This window comes from Dendrobates tinctorius, unplaced genomic scaffold, assembly GCF_039654945.1.
Source record: "Dendrobates tinctorius isolate UK_male_01 unplaced genomic scaffold, ASM3965494v1 ptg000063l, whole genome shotgun sequence".
NCBI lineage: Eukaryota > Metazoa > Chordata > Amphibia > Anura > Dendrobatidae > Dendrobates > Dendrobates tinctorius.
Window position 1 is genome coordinate 19,409,284 of NW_027361731.1, and position 23,399 is coordinate 19,432,682.

The window sequence follows — 23,399 nt, forward strand, 5'->3', positions numbered from 1 at the left end:
CATTAAACACAACGCAATGTGAACCCAGGCATAAAGGAGTTGGCGGGTCTAAATCCACAAGCCTGCAGTCTCTCTATGGGTCAACTATGTGACTGCAAAAATGAGGATGAATGAACTCATGGAGATCAACATCCAACACTGCGGAGACACCATCACATGTTTCTCAACGCAAGCAATGACTAGCCAGGTCTTTCCCCGGGAAGGAACAACCACGGGAAGGGCAGTCTCCAATGAAGGAAACCACCTATGTCAAAACATGGTATCCATCCACAGACAGCTGTTTCGGGAAGCAGCCCCCCAGTCACCTCAATAATCTCCCCCTGTGGGACGCAGCCCCCCCGTCACATCACTAGCTTCCCCCTGTGGGACGCAGCCCCCCAGTCACCTCACTAACCTCCCCCTGTGGGACGCAGCCCCCCAGTCACCTCACTAGCCTCCCCCTGTGGGACGCAGCCCCCCAGTCCCCTCACTAACCTCCCCCTGTGGGACGCAGCCCCCCAGTCCCCTCACTAACCTCCCCCTGTGGGACGCAGCCCCCCAGTCCCCTCACTAACCTCCCCCTGTGGGACGCAGCCCCCCAGTCCCCTCACTAGCCTCCCCCTGTGGGACGCAGCCCCCCAGTCTCCTCAGTAGCCTCCCCCTGTGGGACGCAGCCCCCCAGTCCCCTCACTAGCCTCCCCCCGTGGGACGCAGCCCCCCAGTCCCCTCACTAGTCTCCCCCCGTGGGACGCAGCCCCCCAGTCCCCTCACTAGTCTCCCCCCGTGGGACGCAGCCCCCCAGTCACCTCACTAGCCTCCCCCCGTGGGACGCAGCCCCCCAGTCCCCTCACTAGCCTCCCCCTGTGGGACGCAGCCCCCCAGTCCCCTCACTAACCTCCCCCTGTGGGACGCAGCCCCCCAGTCCCCTCACTAGCCTCCCCCTGTGGGACGCAGCCCCCCAGTCCCCTCACTAACCTCCCCCTGTGGGACGCAGCCCCCCAGTCCCCTCACTAACCTCCCCCAGTGGGACGCAGCCCCCCAGTCCCCTCACTAACCTCCCCCTGTGGGACGCAGCCCCCCAGTCCCCTCACTAGCCTCCCCCTGTGGGACGCAGCCCCCCAGTCTCCTCAGTAGCCTCCCCCTGTGGGACGCAGCCCCCCAGTCCCCTCACTAGCCTCCCCCCGTGGGACGCAGCCCCCCAGTCCCCTCACTAGTCTCCCCCCGTGGGACGCAGCCCCCCAGTCCCCTCACTAGTCTCCCCCCGTGGGACGCAGCCCCCCAGTCACCTCACTAGCCTCCCCCCGTGGGACGCAGCCCCCCAGTCTCCTCAGTAGCCTCCCCCCGTGGGACGCAGCCCCCCAGTCCCCTCACTAGCCTCCCCCCGTGGGACGCAGCCCCCCAGTCCCCTCACTAGCCTCCCCCTGTGGGACGCAGCCCCCCAGTCCCCTCACTAGCCTCCCCCCGTGGGACACAGCCCCCCAGTCCCCTCACTAGCCTCCCCCTGTGGGACGCAGCCCCCCAGTCCCCCCACTAGCCTCCCCCCGTGGGACGCAGCCCCCCAGTCCCCTCACTAGTCTCCCCCTGTGGGACGCAGCCCCCCAGTCCACTCACGGTTGAGCCTAGACTGTGTGGGCTCCTTCCAGGTCCTAACTGCAGCCCAGACAGACAAACGTGTAATGGCGTCTTCTCTTCCTGCCTTTGCTGTCAGAACACGCCCCCTCCGGTGTGACACGCCCCCGGAAATGACGTCACATCTGGAAGGAGCCCATACAGTCTAGGCATTGTACAGTGTCCGGTGTTGTTGTCAGTGGTCACTATGTGAGGAGACCGCAACAGGTGAGAGGAGACTGGGTCTGACAGCCTGTGCCTGCTGAGGGGAGAGAAATGAGGGGACTGGGGGGCTGCGTCCCACAAGGGGAGGCTAGTGAGGGGACTGGGGGGCTGCGTCCTACAGGGGGAGGCTAGTGAGGGGACTGGGGGGGCTAGTGAGGGGACTGGGGGGGCTAGTGAGGGGACTGGGGGGCTGCGTCCCACAGGGGGAGGCTAGTGAGGGGACTGGGGGGCTGCGTCCCACAGGGGAAGGCTAGTGAGGGGACTGGGGGGCTGCGTCCTACAGGGGGAGGCTAGTGAGGGGACTGGGGGGCTGCGTCCCACAGGGGGAGGCTAGTGAGGGGACTGGGGGGGCTAGTGAGGGGACTGGGGGGCTGCGTCCCACAGGGGGAGGCTAGTGAGGGGACTGGGGGGCTGCGTCCCACAGGGGAAGGCTAGTGAGGGGACTGGGGGGCTGCGTCCCACAGGGGGAGGCTAGTGAGGGGGACTGGGGGGCTGCGTCCCACAGGGGGAGAATAGTGAGGGGACTGGGGGGCTGCGTCCCACAGGGGGAGGCTAGTGAGGGGACTGGGGGGGCTAGTGAGGGGACTGGGGGGCTGCGTCCCACAGGGGGAGGCTAGTGAGGGGACTGGGGGGGCTAGTGAGGGGACTGGGGGGCTGCGTCCTACGGGGGAGGATAGTGAGGGGACTGGGAGGCTGCGTCCCACAGGGGGAGGCTAGTGAGGGGACTGGGGGGCTGCGTCCCACAGGGGGAGGCTAGTGAGGGGGACTGGGGGGCTGCGTCCCACAGGGGGAGGATAGTGAGGGGACTGGGGGGCTGCGTCCCACAGGGGGAGGCTAGTGAGGGGACTGGGGGGCTGCGTCCCACAGGGGGAGGCTAGTGAGGGGACTGGGGGGCTGCGTCCCACAGGGGGAGGCTAGTGAGGGGACTGGGGGGCTGCGTCCCACAGGGGGAGGCTAGTGAGGGGACTGGGGGGCTGCGTCCCACAGGGGGAGGCTAGTGAGGGGACTGGGGGGCTGCGTCCCACAGGGGGAGGCTGGTGAGGGGACTGGGGGGGCTGCGTCCCACAGGGGGAGGCTAGTGAGGGGACTGGGGGGCTGCGTCCTACAGGGGAGGCTAGTGGGGGGGCTGCGTCCTACAGGGGGAGGCTAGTGGGGGGGCTGCGTCTCACAGGGGGAGGCTAGTGAGGGGACTGGGGGGCTGCGTCCTACAGGGGGAGGCTAGTGAGGGGGACTGGGGGGCTGCGTCCTACAGGGGGAGGCTAGTGAGGGGGACTGGGGGGCTGCGTCCCACAGGGGGAGGCTAGTGAGGGGACTGGGGGGCTGCGTCCCACGGGGGGAGGCTAGTGAGGGGACTGGGGGGGCTGCGTCCCACGGGGGGAGGCTAGTGGGGGGACTGGGGGCCTGCGTCCCACAGGGGGAGGCTAGTGAGGGGACTGGGGAGGCTAGTGAGGGGACTGGGGGGCTGCGTCCTACAGGGGGAGGCTAGTGAGGAGACTGGGGGCTGCGTCCCACGGGGGGAGGCTAGTGAGGAGACTGGGGGGCTGCGTCCCACAGGGGGAGGCTAGTGAGGGGACTGGGGGGCTGCGTCCCACAGGGGGAGGCTAGTGAGGGGACTGGGGGGCTGCGTCCCACAGGGGGAGGCTAGTGAGGGGACTGGGGAGGCTAGTGAGGGGACTGGGGGGCTGCGTCCCACAGGGGGAGACTAGTGAGGGGACTGGGGGCCTGCGTCCCACAGGGGGAGGTTAGTGAGGGGACTGGGGGCTGCGTCCCACAGGGAGAGGCTGCTGAGAGGAGTCTGCAGCCCGCAGGGAGATTCTTTTTGACAGGCTGTGTGAGTAGCTAACTTAAGTCCATGTGTTAATTTGTCCACCTTTTCAGTACGTGATTGTTTGATATAATAATGCCGTCCCCCATCCCAACAAGAATTTATAAGCTACTGGATGACCCTGAGCGCTGCTGCAAAACCAAATGCCCCATTACAGCATCAGGCAGCAGCTCAGGATCACCCAGTAGCTTATACGTTTTGGCTGGAGTGTGAAAGGGGGGAGGGAATGATTATTACAAGTGGGATCTGCGCTCACACTGCAGTGTATGGACTGAGCGCTGATCTCCCAGCCTCATACATGCTGCGGGGTTCAGGTCTGGAGACCCGCGGCCGGTCCATGCACTGCGGTCCAAGTGCAGACTGATATTCACCAACAGTTCCTCTAGCTGAATTCTGGCCGGGAGTCTGCATGTTACACCCCTGTAGCCCCGTGACTGCTGTTCCCGGCTCAGACTGGCAAATCCTCACAGCGCACAGTGCGTACACTTTGAGGATTCGCAGGTCTACAGTCACATAGCTGACCCATAGAGGGACTTCAGGCTTGTGGATTTAGACCAGCCAACTCCTTTATGCCTGGGTTCACATTGCGTTGTGTTTAATGCGCTGACGGCATCCGTTATGTAGCGGCACTAACGCTATGTAACGGAAGTGTTAACGCCCCCATTGCCCGCAATAATAGTAAAGCATTCTAACCCATGTCAAAATCGGCATGCGTCAGCGATGATGCGTTACTTCAGGACGCACCCTCGAGCGCGGTCTGCAGCGTTTTCGGGTGCGTCGGGTCTAGCGCACAAGACCTGTATGGGCTAACGCATGGTAACGAAATGCTGCCGTGCATTAGCACTAGGTCACAAAAGATGTCAAAAATGACATCTGCGTTAGCACATCTGTTTAACGGATGCCCCTAACGCAATGTGAACCCAGCCTAAGGCTCATTCAGCGGTGATTTACTCCCTGTGGTCCCGGAGCTCCGTGCTGGTCACTGCAGGATCACGTCTCTCAGCCACACACAGCAGCGACCGGCCCCGGAGCTCCGAGAACAGTCTCTAATCACTGCCTGTAATCTGTCAGGGCAGCCTCCAGTCATTACTGGTTATGCTGGACGTGTGCACTATAGAGAGATGGGTGCAATAAATCCCTACATATAATATATAAGAGCAAAGTTTATATAAACACACTGTATAGTACAGGCAGGTATGTATTATATACAGTATAGACTTTATCTACCGGCATGTATTAGAGATACTGTGTTTGTGTGTTTTATATAGGTGTATAGTAATATTTTTAGTCCAGGTAACAATCACTTTAGTCTTAAACTGGTTTTGAAAAATTCAGCCACAGGGTGTAAAACATTTGGGCACTGTAGCCATATTAAGACCCACTCCAGCGTTTTTGGTTTTTGTTTCACCACTGGAATGGTGCTTTAACCCCTTCACCCCCAAGGGTGGTTTGCACGTTCATGACCGGGCCAATTTTTACAATTCTGACCACTGTACCTTTATGAGGTCATAACTCTGGAACGCTTCCATGGATCCCGGTGATTCTGACATTGTTTTCTCATGACATATTGTACTTCATGTTAGTGGTAAAATTTCATTCAAATAACTTGCGTTTATTTGTGAGAAAAACGGAAAATTTTTAAAATTTCGTAATTTTCCAACTTTGAATTTTTATGCCCTTAAATCACAGAGATATGGCACCCAAAAAACTTGATAACTAACATTTCCCACATGTTTACTTTACATCAGCACAATTTTGGAACCAAAATTTTTTTTTGTTAGAAAGTTAAAAGGGTTAAAAGTTGACCAGCGATTTCTCATTTTTACAACACCATTTTATTTTTAGGACCACATCACATTTGAAGCCGCTTTGAGGGATCTATATGATAGAAAATACCCAAAAGTGACACCATTCTAAAAACTGCACCCCTTAAGGTGCTCAAAACCACATTCAAGAAGTTTATTAACCCTTTAGGTGCGTCACAGGAATTTTTTTTAATATTTAAAAAAAAAATGAACATCTAACTTTTTTTCACAAAAAAAATAATTCAGGTTCAATTTTTTTTATTTTACCAAGGGTAACAGGAGAAATTGGACTGCAAAAGATATTGTGCAATTTGTCCTGAGTACGCTGATACCTGATATGTGGGGGGGAACCACTGTTTTGGCGCATGGCAGAGCTCAGAATGGAAGGAGCGCCGTTTGACTTTTTCAATGCAAAATTGTCAAGAATTCTGATCGGACGCCATGTCACGTTTGGAGAGTCCCTGATGTACCTAAACAGTGGAAACCCCCCACAAGTGGCCCGATTTTGGAAACTAGACTTGACACCCCCCAAGGAACTTATCTAGATGTGTGGTGAGAACTTTGAACCCCCAAGGGCTTCACAGAAGTTTATAACATAAAGCCGTACAATTAAAAAATCATATTTTTTCCACAAAAATGATCTTTTCACCCTCAATTCTTATTTTTCCAAGGGTAACAGGACCCTAAAAGTTATTGTGCAATTTGTCCTGAGTACGCTGATACCCCACATGTGGAGGTAAACCACTATTTGGGCGCATGGCAGAGCTCGGAAGGGAAGCAGCGCCATTTGACGTTTTTGGCTGGAATTGAGATCGGACACCATGTCGCGATTGGAAAACCCCTGATGTACCTAAACAGTGGAAACCCCCCACAAATGACCCCATTTTGAAAACTAGACCCCCTAAGGAACGTATCTAGATGTGAGGTGAGCACTTTGAACCCCCAAGGGCTTCACAGAAGTTTATAATGCCCGGGCATGAAAATAAAAAAATCGTATTTTTACCCTTCGCCACGACAGCACCCACTTGGAGAGAGGGATCCGCCCATAGGAACAGGAAACCTACAGAGATAAAAGAGGGCAGTCCACCTCTCCCCCTCAGTTGGTTTCCTGTTCCGAAGGGGAACCGCAGGATACGCTACAACTTACCTGGGCCAAGGAACCGCCTGTGCAGTGTCTGCGAGAACGGCAGGGGTTCCGGTCCAGAGGCAGCGACGGGCGAGTGCTGGAATCCGGCTCCCTCCTCGGCTGGTATGGAGTGCAGAGACACTGGTACCGGGTGGTGCCGACCGGGGTCTTTCTGTGATAACATGACACCGGGCAGGAGGATCCATTCCGGTCCATGTGGGGGCGCAGGAACCGGAGGAAACGGCAGCCTCCGGCGTTCCTAGAAGGCTTCAGCGTCCAGGAGGACGCACATGCAGCGCGGCAGGATGTGGTAAGGAGGAACTTCCGGGTTACCTTAGGTTCCTCGGCTCAGAGCGCACGCGCGGATGGGCGGCACCGCAGGCATAGAGGCGCTCCCCGCCCCCTCCAGGAGAAAAAAAAAAAAAAAAAAGAGAGCGATTCAATCTGCAGGCGCAAGCGGCTAGTGTCAGCGCTGAAGCGCATACTAATGAGCCCCAAGTAGGCGCACCTGGAGGGGGAGGTACCAGGTATGAAGGGGCTTACAAAAGGCCTGGGGCACAGGGATATGGCGTGCAATCATGTCTTCACCAAGGCAGGACACGCATCCCCAGGCAGGCGACGCAGCAGCGACCAAGGACCATGCAAGACGAGGATCCTCGGATCGTAGCCACAGAAGCCACGCCAACAATCCCCCTTCACAGCCTCCTGAGCCGGTACCTACAGCTTCTCTGGGTGAGTGGACGTCGCTCTGCCTATCAAGCTGATAAAATGTCTCTCTCTCTCTCTACTCTTCTCCCCTGCCGTCATCATATCTCAGACAAAGAGGAAGGAAAAATCAAAAAATAAAGAGTGCGCCCTGTGTGCACGTCCGTTACCGGAATCTTAAACAAAAAGGCTGTGCAAAAAATGCATTAATGAGACGGCAAAACAGGCATCAGCCGTAGACATAAGGGCCATAATTAGGGAAGAACTACAGGCCCTAAACCAGAGCAGGCCCTCCAATATCGAAACTACCAAACCAGCGGTTGTAGACACCGATGAAGGCGAAGTAGTCTCAGATAGTTCCAGCGCATCAACATCAGCATCCTCCTCAGAGATGGAGGGCCGTTGCTGTTTTCCTTTAGATCATATGGATAATCTAGTTAAATCCGTGAGGAATACAATGGGATGCACGGACACAAAGGAGCCACAGACGACTCAAGAAATCATGTTTGCAGGTCTGACGGACAAAAAGAGGAGAGTTTTTCCAGTTATTCCAGCAATAAAAGCGCTGGTTAAGAAAGAATGGGAGAGACAGGACCAGAGAGGGTATCTTCCCTCAACCTCAAAAAGAAGGTACCCCTTTGACGACGAAGAGTTGTCGACATGGGGTAAGGTCCCAAAGGTAGATGCGGCAGTGGCCTCCGCCTCAAAGCAAACGGTCTTACCAGTGGAGGACACGGGCATTTTAAAAGACCCGCTTGACCGCAAAGCTGACGCCTCTTTGAAGAGGGCATGGGAAGCAGCTACCGGCACATTTAAACCGGCAATAGCTAGTACCTGCACAGCTCGTTCTATGCTGGTCTGGATCGATCAACTAGACCAGCAAATAGACCAGAAGATCCCTAGAGACAAACTACGAGCCGCCATACCACTAATCCGCGGTGCAGCAGCATATATAGCGGATGCTTCGGCTGATTCCTTACGTATGGCAGCCAGAACAGCGGGGTTGGCTAATAACGCCAGGCGTAGCCTGTGGCTTAAAAGCTGGAGAGGTGACACTCAGTCCAAAGCAAAACTGTGTACCATTCCTTGCGAGGGTGAGTTCTTATTTGGAAGAGCCTTAGATGAAATCCTTACGAAGGCAAAAGAAAGGAAAAAAGGATTCCCTAACCCTCCTCTCCCATTTTATAGGAGGGCGTTTAGGAGAAGACCCTTCGGCCGGGGAAGATCAGCGGAGAATCAAAACCGCTGGGCCACAAAGGAAGGAAAAGGCAAAGGTGCCATGTTTAGGGGATCCTCCTTCCGCAGGGACAGGAACTGAGGAGCCAGTCCCTCCAGTAGAAGGGAGACTAAAAAATTTTTTCCGAGAATGGTAGAAAATTACGGCTAGCCCTTGGGTCCTAGGCATTATCAGAGATGGGTTAAAAATAGGATTCCATCATGTACCCCGTAATTCTTTGATTATAACATCCTTCAGCTCACCAATCCAACAGCAGGCCCTGGAAGCTGAGATTCGGAATTTACTGGACAAAAAAGTTTTGGTCCATGTGCCTAAGGGGCAAGAAGGGAGAGGATTTTACTCCCCTCTCTTTCTGATATCTAAACCAGACGGATCATTCCGGACAATAATCAACTTGAAAAAATTAAATTCATTCATAATAAATCATAAATTTAAGATGGAATCCATAAGATCCACGATTAAGCTCCTCTTCCCCAATTGTATGATGGCAGGCTTGGATCTGAAGGATGCTTATTATCATATTCCCATCCATTCCAGATATCAGAAATACCTCAGAGTGGCGGTCCTTCTCGATGGCAAGATACAGCATCTCCAGTTCACGGCCATGCCATTCGGCATTTCCATCGCACCACGAGTATTTACCTTGGGTTATAACACCCTCCCGTATAATTATCATGGACGCTAGCCCCACAGGATGGGGAGCCCATATGGGGAATAACTTTGCCCAAGGCCTATGGGATATAGGCGAAGATAAGGATTCGTCAAATTTAAAAGAACTAAAGGCAGTTTATCATGCATTATTTCATTTTCTTCCACAGTTACAAGGGGAGGACGTGAGAATCCTTTCGGACAACACCACCGTAGTCGCTTATCTGAACAGACAAGGCGGAACTCGATCGGTCACCTTAATGTCTTCCGCAAGAAGAATTTTATCCCTAGCAGAAGAACATTTGTTGTCTCTCTCAGCCCTCCACATAAGGGGAAGAGACAACGTGGAGGCAGATTTCCTAAGCCACCATACACTGCGGCAAGGGGAGTGGTGTCTAAGCCGGGGAATATTCACACACATCGTGTCGCTTTGGGGTCTTCCCCAAATAGACCTCTTCGCCACCAGAAAAAACAGGCAAGTGCGAAGGTTCGCCTCTCTAAATGTGTCAGACAGTCCGGAAATTCTGGATGCCCTCCAGGCCCCGTGGCAATTCAAACTGGCATATGCGTTCCCACCAATCATACTACTATCGCAGGTGATCAGGAAAATCAGAGCAGAGGAAGCACGAATAATCCTAATAGCACCATTCTGGACCAGGAGGCCTTGGTTTTCATGCCTGCAAGCGATGTCAGTAACAGATCCGTGGGTGCTTCCCTCAACCCCCAGGCTCCTCTCACAGGGACCTTTTTTCCATCCTCAAGTGGACAGTCTCCACTTGACTGCCTGGAACGTGAAAGGGAAATGTTGAGATCAAGAGGGTTCTCGGAGGGACTAGTCAATACACTCCTACAAAGTCGGAAAATAACAACGACAAGAATTTATACCAGAATATGGAGAAAATTCCTAGAGTCCCACACAAGGCCTGAGTCTGGAGAAATCCCGATTACGGCGATCCTAGAATTCCTACAGAAAGGAAAGGAATTAGGGCTAGCTGTCAACACACTAAAAGTTCAGGTGTCAGCTCTAGGGGCCCTCTATAGCTATAATGTGGCAGGCAATAAATGGATAAGCAGATTCATCTCGGCATGTGAGCGGAGCGAGCCAGTACACATACCTAGAGTTCCTCCTTGGGATCTGAACCTGGTTCTGGAGGCCTTAACACGTCCGCCTTTTGAACCCTTAGATTCAATTTCCCTTAAACACCTATCCTTCAAAACAGCACTGCTAGTTGCACTAACCTCAGCCAGAAGAGTTAGTGACATACAGGCACTTTCAATAGAACCCCCTTTTTTAGTGACGTTACAGGATCAGCTAATACTAAAACCAGATCCCTCATACTTACCAAAAGTAGCAGGGAAGTTTCATAGGTCACAAGAAATCCATCTCCCTTCATTTTTTAGTAACCCTTCTACTCCAGAGGAAGAAAGATTCCATACACTAGACGTTAGAAGAGCAGTATTACAATACATTGAAAGGTCTAGCAGCTGGAGGAAGAGTAGGGCTCTATTTGTCTCTTTTCAGGGCCAAAAGAAGGGATGTGAAGTCACAAGGGGTATCCTGTCTCGATGGATCAGAGATGCGATTGGGCTGGCATACTCAGAGAGCAATGAGAATCCTCCGGTGGGTATCAGAGCACATTCAGCCAGAGCTATGGCTTCCTCTTGGGCAGAAAGGGGAGACGTCGCAATCGAATCTATATGTAAGGCGGCAACCTGGTCTACACCCTCTACTTTTTATAATCACTATAGGCTTGATTTATCATGCTCATCTGACCTAGCCTTTGGTAGAGCGGTCCTCGGCACGGTGGTCCCTCCCAGGTGAAGGTCTCTGAAAGTCTCTCCAAGTGGGTGCTGTCGTGGCGAAGGGTAAAAAGCCGGATTACTTACCGGTAATGCTCTTTTAATGAGTCCACGACAGCACCCGTTCACTAACCCTCCCTAGAAGTTAACATAATGTACTGTATATACACCTTCTTAGTTGTGAAGTTAATAACTTAGAATAATTGGATAATATAATGGCCTAATATTTGGCGGTCCTCCTGGTACTCTGAAATCCAACTGAGGGGGAGAGGTGGACCGCCCTCTTTTATCTCTGTAGGTTTCCTGTTCCTATGGGCAGATCCCTCTCTCCAAGTGGGTGCTGTCGTGGACTCATTAAAAGAGCATTACCGGTAAGTAATCCGGCTTTTTTCCACAAACATGATCAATTAGTCCCCAATTTTTTTATTTTCCCAAGGGTAACAGGAGAAATTGAACCCCAAAAGTTGTTGTCCAATTTGTCCTGAGTACGCTGACGCCCCATATGTGGGAGAAAACTACTGTATGGACACACGTCGGGGCTCGGAAGGGAAGCAGTGACGTTTTGGAATGCAGACTTTGATGGAATGGTCTGCGGGTGTCATGTGCGTTTGGAGAGCCCCTGATGTACCTAAACTATTGAAACTCCCCACAAGTGACCCCATTTTGGACACTAGACCCCCCACGGAACTTATCTAGATGTGTGGTGAGCACTTTGAACCCCCAAGTGCTTCACAGAAGTTTATAACGCTCGGACATGAAAATAAAAAAATCATTTTTTTTCCACAAAAATGATATTTTTTTCCCCCAATTTTTTATTTTCCTAAGGGTAACAGGAGAAATTGGACCCCAAAAATTGTTTTGCAATTTGTCCTGAGTAGGCTGATACCCTACATGTGGGGGTAAAAAACTGTTTGGGCGCATGTCAGAACTTGGAAGGGAAGGAGCACCATTTGACTTTTTCAACTCAGAATTGGCTGGAATTGAAATCAGACGCCATGTTGCATTTGGAGAGCACCTGATGTGCCCAAACAGTGGAAACCCCCAATTCTAACTCCAACCCGAACCCCAACACACCCCTAACCCTAATCTCAACCCTAGCCCTAGCCCTAACCCTAGCCCTGACCCTAGCCCTAACCCTAGCCCTAGCCCTAACCGTAATGGAAAAATGGAAATAAATACACTTTTTTTATTTTATTATTTCTCCCTAACTAAGGGGGTGATAACGGGGGGTTTGATTTACTATTTATGACGGTTTTTATGTTTGGCGGCTGTCGCACGCTAAAAGACGCTTTTTATTATAAAAATAGTTTTTGCATCACCACATATTGAGAGCTATAATTTTTCCGTATTTTGACCCACTGAGTCATGTGAGGTCTTATTCTTTGCGGGACGAGTTGACGTTTTTATTGGTACCATTTTCGGGCACGTGACATTTTTTGATCGCTTTTTATTCCGATTTTTGAGACGCAGAATGAACAAAAACCAGCATTTCATGAATTTCTTTTGGGGGGTGCGTTTACACCGTTCCGCGTGCAGTAAAATTGATAAAGTGGTTTTATTCTTCGGGTCAGTACGATTACAGCGATACCTCATTTAGGTCTTTTTTTTAATGTTTTGTCAGTTTTATGCAATGAAAACTATTTTATATAAAAAATAATTATTTTTGCATCGCTTTATTCTGCGAGCTATAACTTTTTTTATTTTTTCGCTGATGATGCTGTGTGGCTGCTCGTTTTTTGCGGGACAAGATGACGTTTTCAGCGGTACCATGGATATTTATATGCGTCTTTTTGATCGCGCGTTATTACAGTTTTTGTTTGGCGGTATGATAATAAATCATTATTTTTTGCTTCGTTTTTTATTTTTATTTTTTAAGGGGTTCGCTAAAGGGGTTAACTAATGGGACAGTTTTATAGGGCGGGTCGTTATGGACGCGGCGATACCTAATATGTGTACTTTTATTGTTTTTTTTTGTTTTTTTATTTTCAAAAAATGGATTTATTTGGGGGAATATATATATTTTTTTTTGTAATTTATTTGGCGATTTTTAAAAAAAATTATTTTAACACTTTTTTTTTTATTTTTTTTTACTTTATTAAATAGTCCCAGGTGGGACATCACTGTTCTGTGACAGATCGCTGATCTGTCACATCACAGATCACTGTGACAGATCAGCGATCTGTCACAGGCAGTGCACAAGGCTTCCTCATGCCTGCGCTTTGCAGGCACTGAGGAAGCCAGCTTCCTGCAGGCCCCCGAAGGCCCCCGTCGCCATCTTGGATTCGGGGGCCTGCAGGAAAGGAGCCCCCGGCAGCAGCGCTGCACATTGCGCTGCCGTGGGGGGCTCAGGGAAGCACGGAGGGAGCCCCCTCTCTGCCGATGCTTCCCTTTAACCCCCGGTACACCGCGATCATGTTTGATCGCGGTGTGCAAGGGGTTAACGTGTCGGGGGCGGTCCGTGACCGACCCTGACACATTGTGCCGGGTGTCAGCTGTGATAATCAGTTGACACCCGGCCGTGATCAGCGGCGCTCACCACGTGGGCGCCGCTGATCGCGGTAGACGTACTATCCCGTCCATGGGCATAGGGTCCCGGGTCCCATGGACGGGATAGTACGTCTGATGTCAGGAAGGGGTTAAAGGAGCTCTGTCAGCACAGAATGACTGTTCAACTAAGTACAGAAGCGGCCAATCATTGAAATACACCTTCCCACCTGCTTGGTTTCCCTCTCTCTCCCCTCTTCTCTGGCTCTATGAAGCCAGAGCTGTCAATTAAAGAAAAAGGGATGAAGATAGAGGGAGAACAAGCAGGTGGGAAGGAGAATGTAAATGATTGGCCGCCGTGAAGCACCAAGCGCCTGTACCTGATTGAACAGTCATTCTGTGCTGACAGGGTCCCTTTAAACCTAATTCCCTCTCGTACACACCTTCCGATATTTTCATCAATTTTCAGCACCAATCCGGTCTTAGGGTGCCATCTTGTAAGCACAGCTTCTGACTGGCTAGAAGTCAGAAGCTACGTCAGAAGCTGCGAAAACAGTCTACCTTTTCATCGTGGCGGCTGAAAAAATCTTTTGGTCAAAACAAAGGCTGATGGCTATATATGTGATATGGTGTTAATGTGTGATTGGTGAGGATGTGGTGCAGGAGTTTTTCCAAAAGTGGAAGGTTCGAATGATGGAGGCGGAGCTGGGTGGAGTTTCAAGGGGGCCCCAAAATTTCGACAGTATGGGGCCCTGAATTTCCTAGTGGTAGCCCTGGTCCTGACATTACTCCCTCCTTAACAGCGGCCAAAGGACGACAACGGACCTGGTTTCTCAGGGTATTTTTGATGGAACTGAGTGATCTTCTGCAGGGCACAGATGTCAGCAACGGGTTCCCAAGAGTCCTCCTCAGGTGAATATCCTTGCCATCTTATAAGATTTTGGAATCCTGGAATCAATGATTTCCTCCACCAAGAATTTCTCCTGCCCATCTACCAGTATGGATCATGGAGGCGGCACAATTCATCCCTGAAAACTATTAGGAGAGACAGACTTCAAAATAGAGACATGAAATACTGGGTGGACCTTCATAGTTCTCGGCAGCTTAAGACGGCAGGCCACAGAACTCACGATTCCTGTAACAAATGGAGGCACAGGTTGTGAAGTTCACATTCATTGTTTATTGCAATATTTGTGGAACCTCGTGACCACTGTCCGGGGGCTCCATAGGGGCGTGACTAAGTGAGCCTCAGACACCCGTAGTAAGTCCCCTCGAACAGGGTCAGAATGAAGTGTCTGGAGGAAACCGGTGCTACCTCCAGTCAGACCCAGGACACGTGGCAGCAGTCCCAGTGGGACAGATGGATAAACAGGGTTAACAGAAATGGTCAAGCTGACCGACGGGTTCCCTATACATGTGTAAAAGCTGGCACAGGCGTTGTCAAGTGGTTCGGATGAATGAGTGACGGAGCGGGACGGAACTGGCGTAGACGGTACAGATGTATTCTTGGACAGCCGGGTAACAGCTAACAGACAGTCTGCGGAGACAAACAGTATAAGCGGAATACTTGGCAGAACACTGCAGGCGCACAAGTACAACAGGCAGCAGAACCAGAAGCTAGCAACAGAAGATACTTGTTTCTGCGGCACCCTCCCTATGACGGAGAGGCTAGAAATAGTAATTACTAACACACCATTGGTCAGAAGTACTTTTTGAAAAATGCGCTCTGTCTCTTTAAGAGACTGGGCTCTCGCGCCCTATGCACTCTACTCGGGGACCTGCTGGCCACGTGCCAGGAAGCAGGGGAAAGTGAGGAAGTAGAGGCTTCAGCAGGGCAGCGTGGGGCCAGCACAGAGCGGGAGTCCCAACGGGGACCCCGTGGAGCAGCAGAGGCTGCAGCAGGACTGCATGGGGCCGGCACAGAGCGGGAGTCCCGATGGGGACCCCGCAGAGGTACGGGACCGGGTTTAACAACACTGGTGATCTTGAAAGGACTTATGAACTTCTGTCCCAGTTTCTGTGAAGGAATGTTCAGTCTTAGATTCTTAGTGGATAACCACACTGAGTCTCCTACCTTGTACATCGGTGCTAGCTTCTGGAATCTTTCAGCCGATCTCTTGTAATGTTCCTGAGCTGAATTTAATGTTTCTTTAAGGACTTCTAGATTCTCCCTCAAAGCAGTCAACCTCTCCTCCACTGCCGGAACTGGAACATCCAACGGAGATGTAGGAAAGATGCTCGGATGATCTATGATTCTAACCTAGATTAGCAAAGAAAGGCGTTACCATAGTGGAGGCATTCTGAGAATTATTGTAGGAGAATTCCGCTAAAGGAAGTAGTTCCAACCAATCGTCCTGAAGATGCAGACGTAGCATAGTAGATATTGCTCCAAAGACTGATTGGTTCGCTTGGTCTGGCCATTTGTCTGAGGGTGATGTGCAGAAGAAAGACGAACATTAATATTAAGCGCCGAATGAAACCCCTTCCAGAATCTGAGGTGAATTGTACTCCTCGGTCAGAGAGAACTACATCTGGGACCCCATGCAGCTGAAAAATATTCTGTATCACCAAGTTCACAGTCTCCTTAGCCGAGGGAAGGCTGGCACAAGGAACAAAATGAGCAGCCTTAGTCAGATGATCAAGCACCACTAGGATCATATTCAAGCCACCAGAAGTAGGAATATCCACAATGAAGTCCATAGAGATTGAGCCCTACGGACGAGATGGAACCGGTAGTGGTTGACGTAGATCGGTAGGAGAAGCACGAGGAGTCTTATAATGAGCACATAGTTCGCAAGAGAGAACATAGTCCTTCGTATCCTTTAGGCACGTTGACCACCAGAAAAATCAGCTCAAGAATTCTTGTCTTCTGTACCTCCCCCAATGACCATCCAACTTGGAGTCATGTACCAACTTGAGGATCTGCAGATGGACAGTCTCAGGAATGTAGATATATCGGTCATGAAACCCCAAGCCTCCCTTAAGGACAAGATTGCTATCCACAGGCGGGTTAGCAGGAGATAAATCACCATCATAGGCCTCCTTAATCTCCATCCACAGGTCTGGATCATGGATTATTCCAATGAAGTTGGCATCTGATAAAATGGTCTTGGGCAGGGACCCAAGTACAGAATCCGCAGAATGAATTTGGGACAAAGCATCAGCTTTCCACCGAGCCTGACGTGGTGACAGACGTTTAGAAGATCTGAGGAATTCTAAATTGCGATGATCGGTCAGCACTATGATCTGTTGTGCGGCCCCATGCAGATGATGCCTCCATTCCTTAAAGGCTGCAATAATCTCTAGAAGTTCCTTATTTCCCACATTGTTGTTCTGCTCTGCAAGGGTAAGCCTACGGGAAAAGAAAGCGCAAAGATGTAACAGAGCCTTCTCTCCAGTTCGAGAGAGAATGGATGGCTCCCAATGGCCAGTCAGAAGCATCCACCTCCACGGTGCCCCCAGTGGTGGGCATTACGGAAACCTGGCTTGACGAGAGCCATGGCTGGGTAACAATCATAGAGGGTTATACTACATTTAGGGTGGTTTCACATTAGCGTTTCAGGGTGCAGCGACGGCCTGCACACGGCTGCCGCTAAGCCCCGCCCCTGCTGCGCCTCCTCCGGTAGCTCCGCCTACGGGCGCATGACGCTGCATGAGTCCCCTATCTTTATCTCTGGTGACGCAGGCCGTGCGCAGTATGCCTTTGGCAGCGCATGCGTCCTTTTGATGGTGCGCCGAGCGCAACCAAATTGCAACAGGTTGCGTTTGGCGCTGGTCGGCGCACCGTCAAAAGGACGCATGCGCCGCCAAACGCATACTGCGCACGGCCTGCGTCCCCAGTGATAAAGATAGGGGACTCATGCAGCGTCATGCGCCCGTAGGCGGAGCTACCGGAGGAGGCGCAGCAGGGGCGGGGCTTGGCGGCCATGCGCAGGCCGTCGCTGCGCCCTGAAACGCTAATGTGTAACCACCCTTAGAAAGGACAGGAAAGATTAAAAAAAAAAAAGGTGGAGGGGTGTGCATCTTCATAAAATCCGCATTTAAACCTGTGCTGAAAGAAGACATTGGGGGAGTTACAGCAATGTAGAGTCACTATGTGTAACTGTACGTGGGGATGGTAATAATGGAAAGCTGCTAACTGGAGTCTGCTACAAGCCTCCTAATATAGAGGAACAGGTAGAGAAGGAGCAGCAAACAGTAATAGGGTTCTTATAATGGGGGATTTTAACTGTCCAGACATTCAATGGGACATAGACTCTTCTGACTGTGCTAAAAGCTACAATTTCTTGTCCACAGCTCAGGACAATGACCTCTCTCAGCTGGCTGATGAACTGACCAGGGGAGGTGATTCGCTGGATCTGGTTCTGTCACATAGACCAGATACAATTTCAGATCTACAGGTCAGGGAGCATTTGTGAGCAGTGACCATAACATGGTAAGTTTCAATGTCATTTTCAATCAAACATTCAAAAAGGCAAATGCCAAAACCTGGAACTTTAAGAAAGATAATTGTAACAAATTAAGGGAAGAGCGTAATCGTATAAATTGGGACAACGTCATGGTAACTGGGGATACCGAACATAAATGGGGCATTTTTAAGGAAATACTACTAGAATCCTGCAAAAACCTTACACCCTCTGGTAATAAAATGTCCAGGAATAAAAAGAAACCATTATGGATGACCAGGACAGTACAAAGGTCAATAAGACAAAAACAAAGCACATCCAAAACCTTGATCCAGGAAAGATATATATCTTTGTACCGTGTCAGCCGATAGATAGAAAAATATTTAGAATTTGAGAGTCCTCAGTGGTTGATACCATGATGCTATGACCGGGGATACAAAATGGACCTACCTGTAGCAAAACCTTTCTTTCTCTTATTTTGTGGCGATGAGAATTCATCCTTGTTCTCAGCTTTTGCCCGGTCTCCCCCCCCACATACAGACTCCCATTTGGACATTTAGTACAAATAATTAAGTACCCCCCGTTAGATGTGGTGCAGCTGAAAGCACCTGGGATCTTGTAGTCCTGATGTGAGTTGAGGATCTTTATCTTGTCCGTGGTCATTATAAATGGTCATGTCTTACTTTTTTTCTGGTTGCAAGGAAAGGTTCCTGTAGCTGTTGGAGAGGACAGGGAGCTTCTGACAATGATGTTTCTTAAATTTGGGTGCTGCCTAAAACACAGTAGTGGGGGGTCTGGAAATATGGATTGTAATCGTGCATCTTTTTGTAGTAAAGGTTGTAATTTTTGTGCAGCTCCCCTTAGCACCTCCAGATTTAGATTGTAGGTGACTACTGTAATGTGCTGCTGCAGTGCAGTACAGTGCAACCTCCACCAGGGGGTGCTGGTGTGGGAAGAGAGGTTGCACGCACACACACAGCATAGTAACACAGAGCAACAGCACAGGTGTCACTGGTAACAAAAGAGTGGTCAGACTAGCCAAACTCAGCAACTGTCAGGAGCAGAAGTACCAAGGGAGACAGCAAGTGTGTAGTCAGGGACGAGCAAGAAGTTCGGACCTACCAGAAACGTGGTATCAGAAATGTAAGGCGTAAGCTGTAGTCAGGGTACCAGCCAGAGGGTCAAAAGCCAGTTGGAAAGCGTGGTATCAGAAACGGAAAAACCAGAAACAGAATCCAGAAATCAAGCCAAGTAATATACAAGTCCAGGTAATCAGGGGCAGAATGAACACTAAAGGAATACAGGTCAGAGGCATTAGCTTGGAAGCTTGCAGTATAGCTGACGCTGGCCCGCAGGCTGCAGAGGACTGAAATAGCCTAGCCAGCTCCAGAACGAGGCAGAGGGGATTAACCCCTGCATGACCAGTCCAAAGACAAGACAGCAGAAAACAAACTCGACTGGATTATGATAACTACTAGAGGTACACAGTTAACTGTAGCAAAACATTTTTGTATCCCCAGTCATAGCATCATGGACATTAAATTACTTGTTTTAAAAGGTAATTTCAAATCTCAGAGAGACGGGAGGGTCTGGGAGTATAAATTTATGACGACCTTTGACTAACTCAGTGCAGGAATGAATGTGTCTCGTGGATTTGTCTTTTTACATCAATTAAGATGTTCAATACAAAATAATATTGTGGTACCGTGTTAGCCAGAAAATCGATGTAAATACTTATGTCCCCAAAAAATTGAGAAAAGTATTCAAGGAGTGATACCTTTATTAGCTAACCAGAGAAATTATATTTGTAAGCTTTCAAGGCTCAGAAGGCCCCTTCATCAGGCAATTACTGAGAAGAGATGGCGACTTTTATATAGGAATTATACAAGGACATGAAATGATGCTAGCTAGAGACAGGCCAAGGAAATCACATTGAGGCTTTTGCTATACACGTAGATGAGGTGGAAGTGTTCTATTAGACATCTGAAGACCTTCTTGTGGAGGTGTGAACTGTGTCCATGTAATGAGTCATGAATCCAGGTGTCAAATTGAGTCCAATTGTTAGAGATTGAAACATATTTATAAATCTGAACTCCCAGATTTTTCTTTCTCTGTCACTATTAAAATGACCTTTCAATATTAGGGCTTTTAGATCTGCCATACTGTGCCCAGGTCTAGAGAAGTGTATTCCAACAGGCGGCTCCAGCTCATTATTTATCGTATGTCTATGCAGATTCATCCTTGTTTGTAGTTTTTGTTTAGTTTCCCCGATGTCTGTCCCTGCATTGCACCTTGTACATTGTATCAGTACCTTGTAACAGTATGAAATGCAAGACCTGCACCCACATATCACCACCAGATAAGGTCCCCATACCCAACACAAAGCAGGACTAGAAGATCATGGATTATTCTTCATGTACATCCTCCAATGTCGTGCACACGCGGCTCCCTTCCGTACAACTCGTACACACATGGCTCTGCCACATCAACACTGTACACCCCTCTTGACCCCACACACAAACTTCCCCTCATCCAGCACAGCAGAGTCCGGCATACACTGAGGCCCCTGATCATGTGACCCCTGACTTCTCCCCTCCTGTGACCTTATCACAGGTCCTGTGCGCACAGAGCAGTCATGTGGAGTGCGGCTCTTCGGGTGGAGGTCAGTGCTGGAGGCTCCATTATTCTCTATGTGGAGTGCGGCTCTGCGGGTGGAGGTCTGTGCTGGAGGCCCCATTATTCTCTATGTGGAGTGCGGCTCTGCGGGTGGAGGTCGGTGCTGGAGGCTCCATTATTCTCTGTGGAGTGCGGCTCTGCGGGTGGAGGTCGGTGCTGGAGGCTCCATTATTCTCTATGTGGAATGCGGCTCTGCGGGTGGAGGTCGGTGCTGAAGGCCCCATTATTCTCTATGTGGAGTGCGGCTCTGCGGGTGGAGGTCTGTGCTGGAGGCCCCATTATTCTCTATGTGGAGTGCGGCTCTGCGGGTGGAGGTCTGTGCTGGAGGCTCCATTATTCTCTATGTGGAGTGCGTCTCTGCGGGTGGAGGTCGGTGCTGGAGGCTTCATTATTCTCTATGTGGCGTGCGGGTGGAGGTCGGTGCTGGAGGCTCCATTCTCTATGTGGAGTGCGACTCTGCGGGTGGAGGTTGGTGCTGGAGACTCCATTATCCTCTGTCAGGATTCGCCTTTGTTTTTTCTGTCATTTGTTCTTCATCTAAATAAGGAATCACACAGACGCTACAGAGGAGGCCGCGTCTCTCAACAGTTGCTCCCCTTTAGAGATGAGCGAACCTTTCAAGGTTTGGTTCATCTAACCTCCCAATGTTCGCCAAACGATTTGACAAACATACCCGAACTTCATTGAATTCAGTGAGAGGCCAAACCAAACAGCTGAATTTAGGGGCAGACACCAGGAAAAGTGTCACCAATTGACCCAAAGTACAGATAGTATAATTGTGCAGCATGGATGCCTGGAGCAGAGCTTGGAGCAGCATTTCAATCTGAAACATTGATCAGGAACAGGTGGATGAGTGACAGGTGAAGGCCTGGTGCTCTAAGAGCTTTGCCAAATTCAGGCAGCACACATGAAGGAGACCCAACTTGGGAGTCTCCACATTTCAGAAAATTATTGTCACACATGCCCAAAGTGGCATCAATTTCCCACAGTAGGAATAGTATAATTGTGCAGCATTTTGACAACTTCTGTTACTGGATGGGCTACTCCACTCCCTTTCTTTGGCAGCCGCTCAGCAGTATTATTTGTTATAGCACCATTTATGTGTAAAGGGGTGTACATAATAAAAACAATACAAGTCACCGACTGATACAGAAGGAGAGAGGACATTCCCCGTGAGGGATCACCGTCTACAAGGGCTGAGTGAGGATACAATAAGTGAGGATAGAGCTGCTTGTGCAGCGGTATGGTGTAGAGATGGTTACTGCAGGTCGTAGGCTTGTTGGTAGAGGTGGATCTTCAGGTTCCTTTTTAAGGTTACTACAGTAGGCAATAGCATGGTATTGTTCGGAGAGATTTCGAGAGTAGGGGATGAGCAGGAGAAATCTTGTATGTGATTTTGGGAATAGGAAATAAGAGGAGAGTAGAGAAGGAGATCTTAGGAGGAGCAGAGGTTGCCTGCAGGTCAGTACTGGAAGACTAGGTCACAATGTATGGAGGACACAGGTTTTGAATAGCTTTGTATGGCATGGTTAGGGTTTTGATCTAGAGTCTCTGGGTAATGGGGAGCCAGTGTAGGGATTGAAAGAGGAGAGAGGCCAGGGAATAGTGGTGTGATGCATGGATTAGTCGGGCAGCAGAGTTTAGGATGGGTTGGAAGGGTACAAGACTGATAGAAGGGAGAACACAAAGCTGCAGCCTGCAGTAGTCGAGAGAGGAGATGATGAATGCATGGATGCATGGACTAGGGTTTTTGCAGATTCTTGATTAAGGAATGTACGGATCCGGGAAATATTTTTGAGTTGTAGTCTGCAGGAAGGGGGAATGGCATGGATATGTATTTTGAAGGCGAGATCGGAGTCCAGGGTTACCTTGAGACACAGAGCTTGTGGGACGCACTCATCTACACCTTGTAGATGAGGGCCAGAAAGAGCATGTGTTCCCCAACTGACTGTGGGGAACCACAGATATACGAGTGATGCAACCACGAGAAGCACTGCCTCCTCAGTCACAACTCTGGTTGTGGCCAGCAATGGTGGCAGGTGTGCAGTTTGTGTGGATGGAAATGGTTGCCTAACCTGGGCCTTTTTTAAGACCCAACTGCAGGTTATCTGCCAACTTATTAAAAATAAATCTCAGTAGAGGCAAAAATTGCAATATATTGACTACTGCATGCATGAACCGACACATAAGCGATCAACATGCATTAGACTGGGAAATTCACTGTGCTTAAATGTGGCCTTGTGTGCCTCGCCACCCACGGTCCGCCCCCATAAACCGCATCTGCTGCTTCTTCCTCCTTTGATGTGCTGTGTTCTCACACAAGTCTCCGACCTCAGAACCTCCACTTGTTTACTCATTACAGTTGCTGTGGGTGACAGCCCATCAGTTGTTACGGAAGTGGACATGCCTGCTGTTTTTGACAGCTCTCAAACACTAAACACATCTTTCTCAATCCACCATAACATCTCCGTCTGCACCTCATTCATAGTCCAGCAGTTTGTCATGTTCTCCATACTCCACCCTCCATCCATAATGCAGCCAGCCCTTGGTCCCGCAGTTGTGGTCACGTGAAAGATTGTTTCCTCCTACACATGGCATAGCTAACAGCTTGAACTTCACCATCTCCAATCCGTTTGCCATGGAAATGCTGCTTTCCCGCCTGGTGTATGCAGTCACTTTCCAAAAGCTGATGGCCATCACAGTCACACAGTACCAACTGCCTAGTCGCCATTACTTATGTAAAAAAACTGTGCCGGTGCTACACGAGCATGTCACAGACAACTTTAGTAGTTCCTTGAAAAAAATCAATGTCTGCCAGGCTGCATTTCACTACTGACACCCGCACAAGCAAACATGGCCAGGGGTCATTACAACT

General features: G+C 50.3%; 2 protein-coding genes across 2 annotated transcripts in view; one reads left to right on the forward strand and one right to left on the reverse strand.

The window, feature by feature from the left end:
• LOC141094351 (uncharacterized) overlaps positions 1–1,726 on the reverse strand; it is a 336,208-nt gene extending 334,482 nt beyond the window's left edge. Inside the window, 1 exon segment of the mRNA XM_073580189.1 lies at positions 1,591–1,726. The gene's annotated coding sequence lies outside the window, so the exon portion shown is untranslated.
• LOC141094354 (uncharacterized) overlaps positions 1,683–23,399 on the forward strand; it is a 165,013-nt gene continuing 143,296 nt past the window's right edge. The window contains exons 1-2 of the mRNA XM_073580192.1: positions 1,683–1,815; positions 17,739–17,877. The gene's annotated coding sequence lies outside the window, so the exon portion shown is untranslated. The remainder of the gene's footprint in view (positions 1,816–17,738; positions 17,878–23,399) is intronic.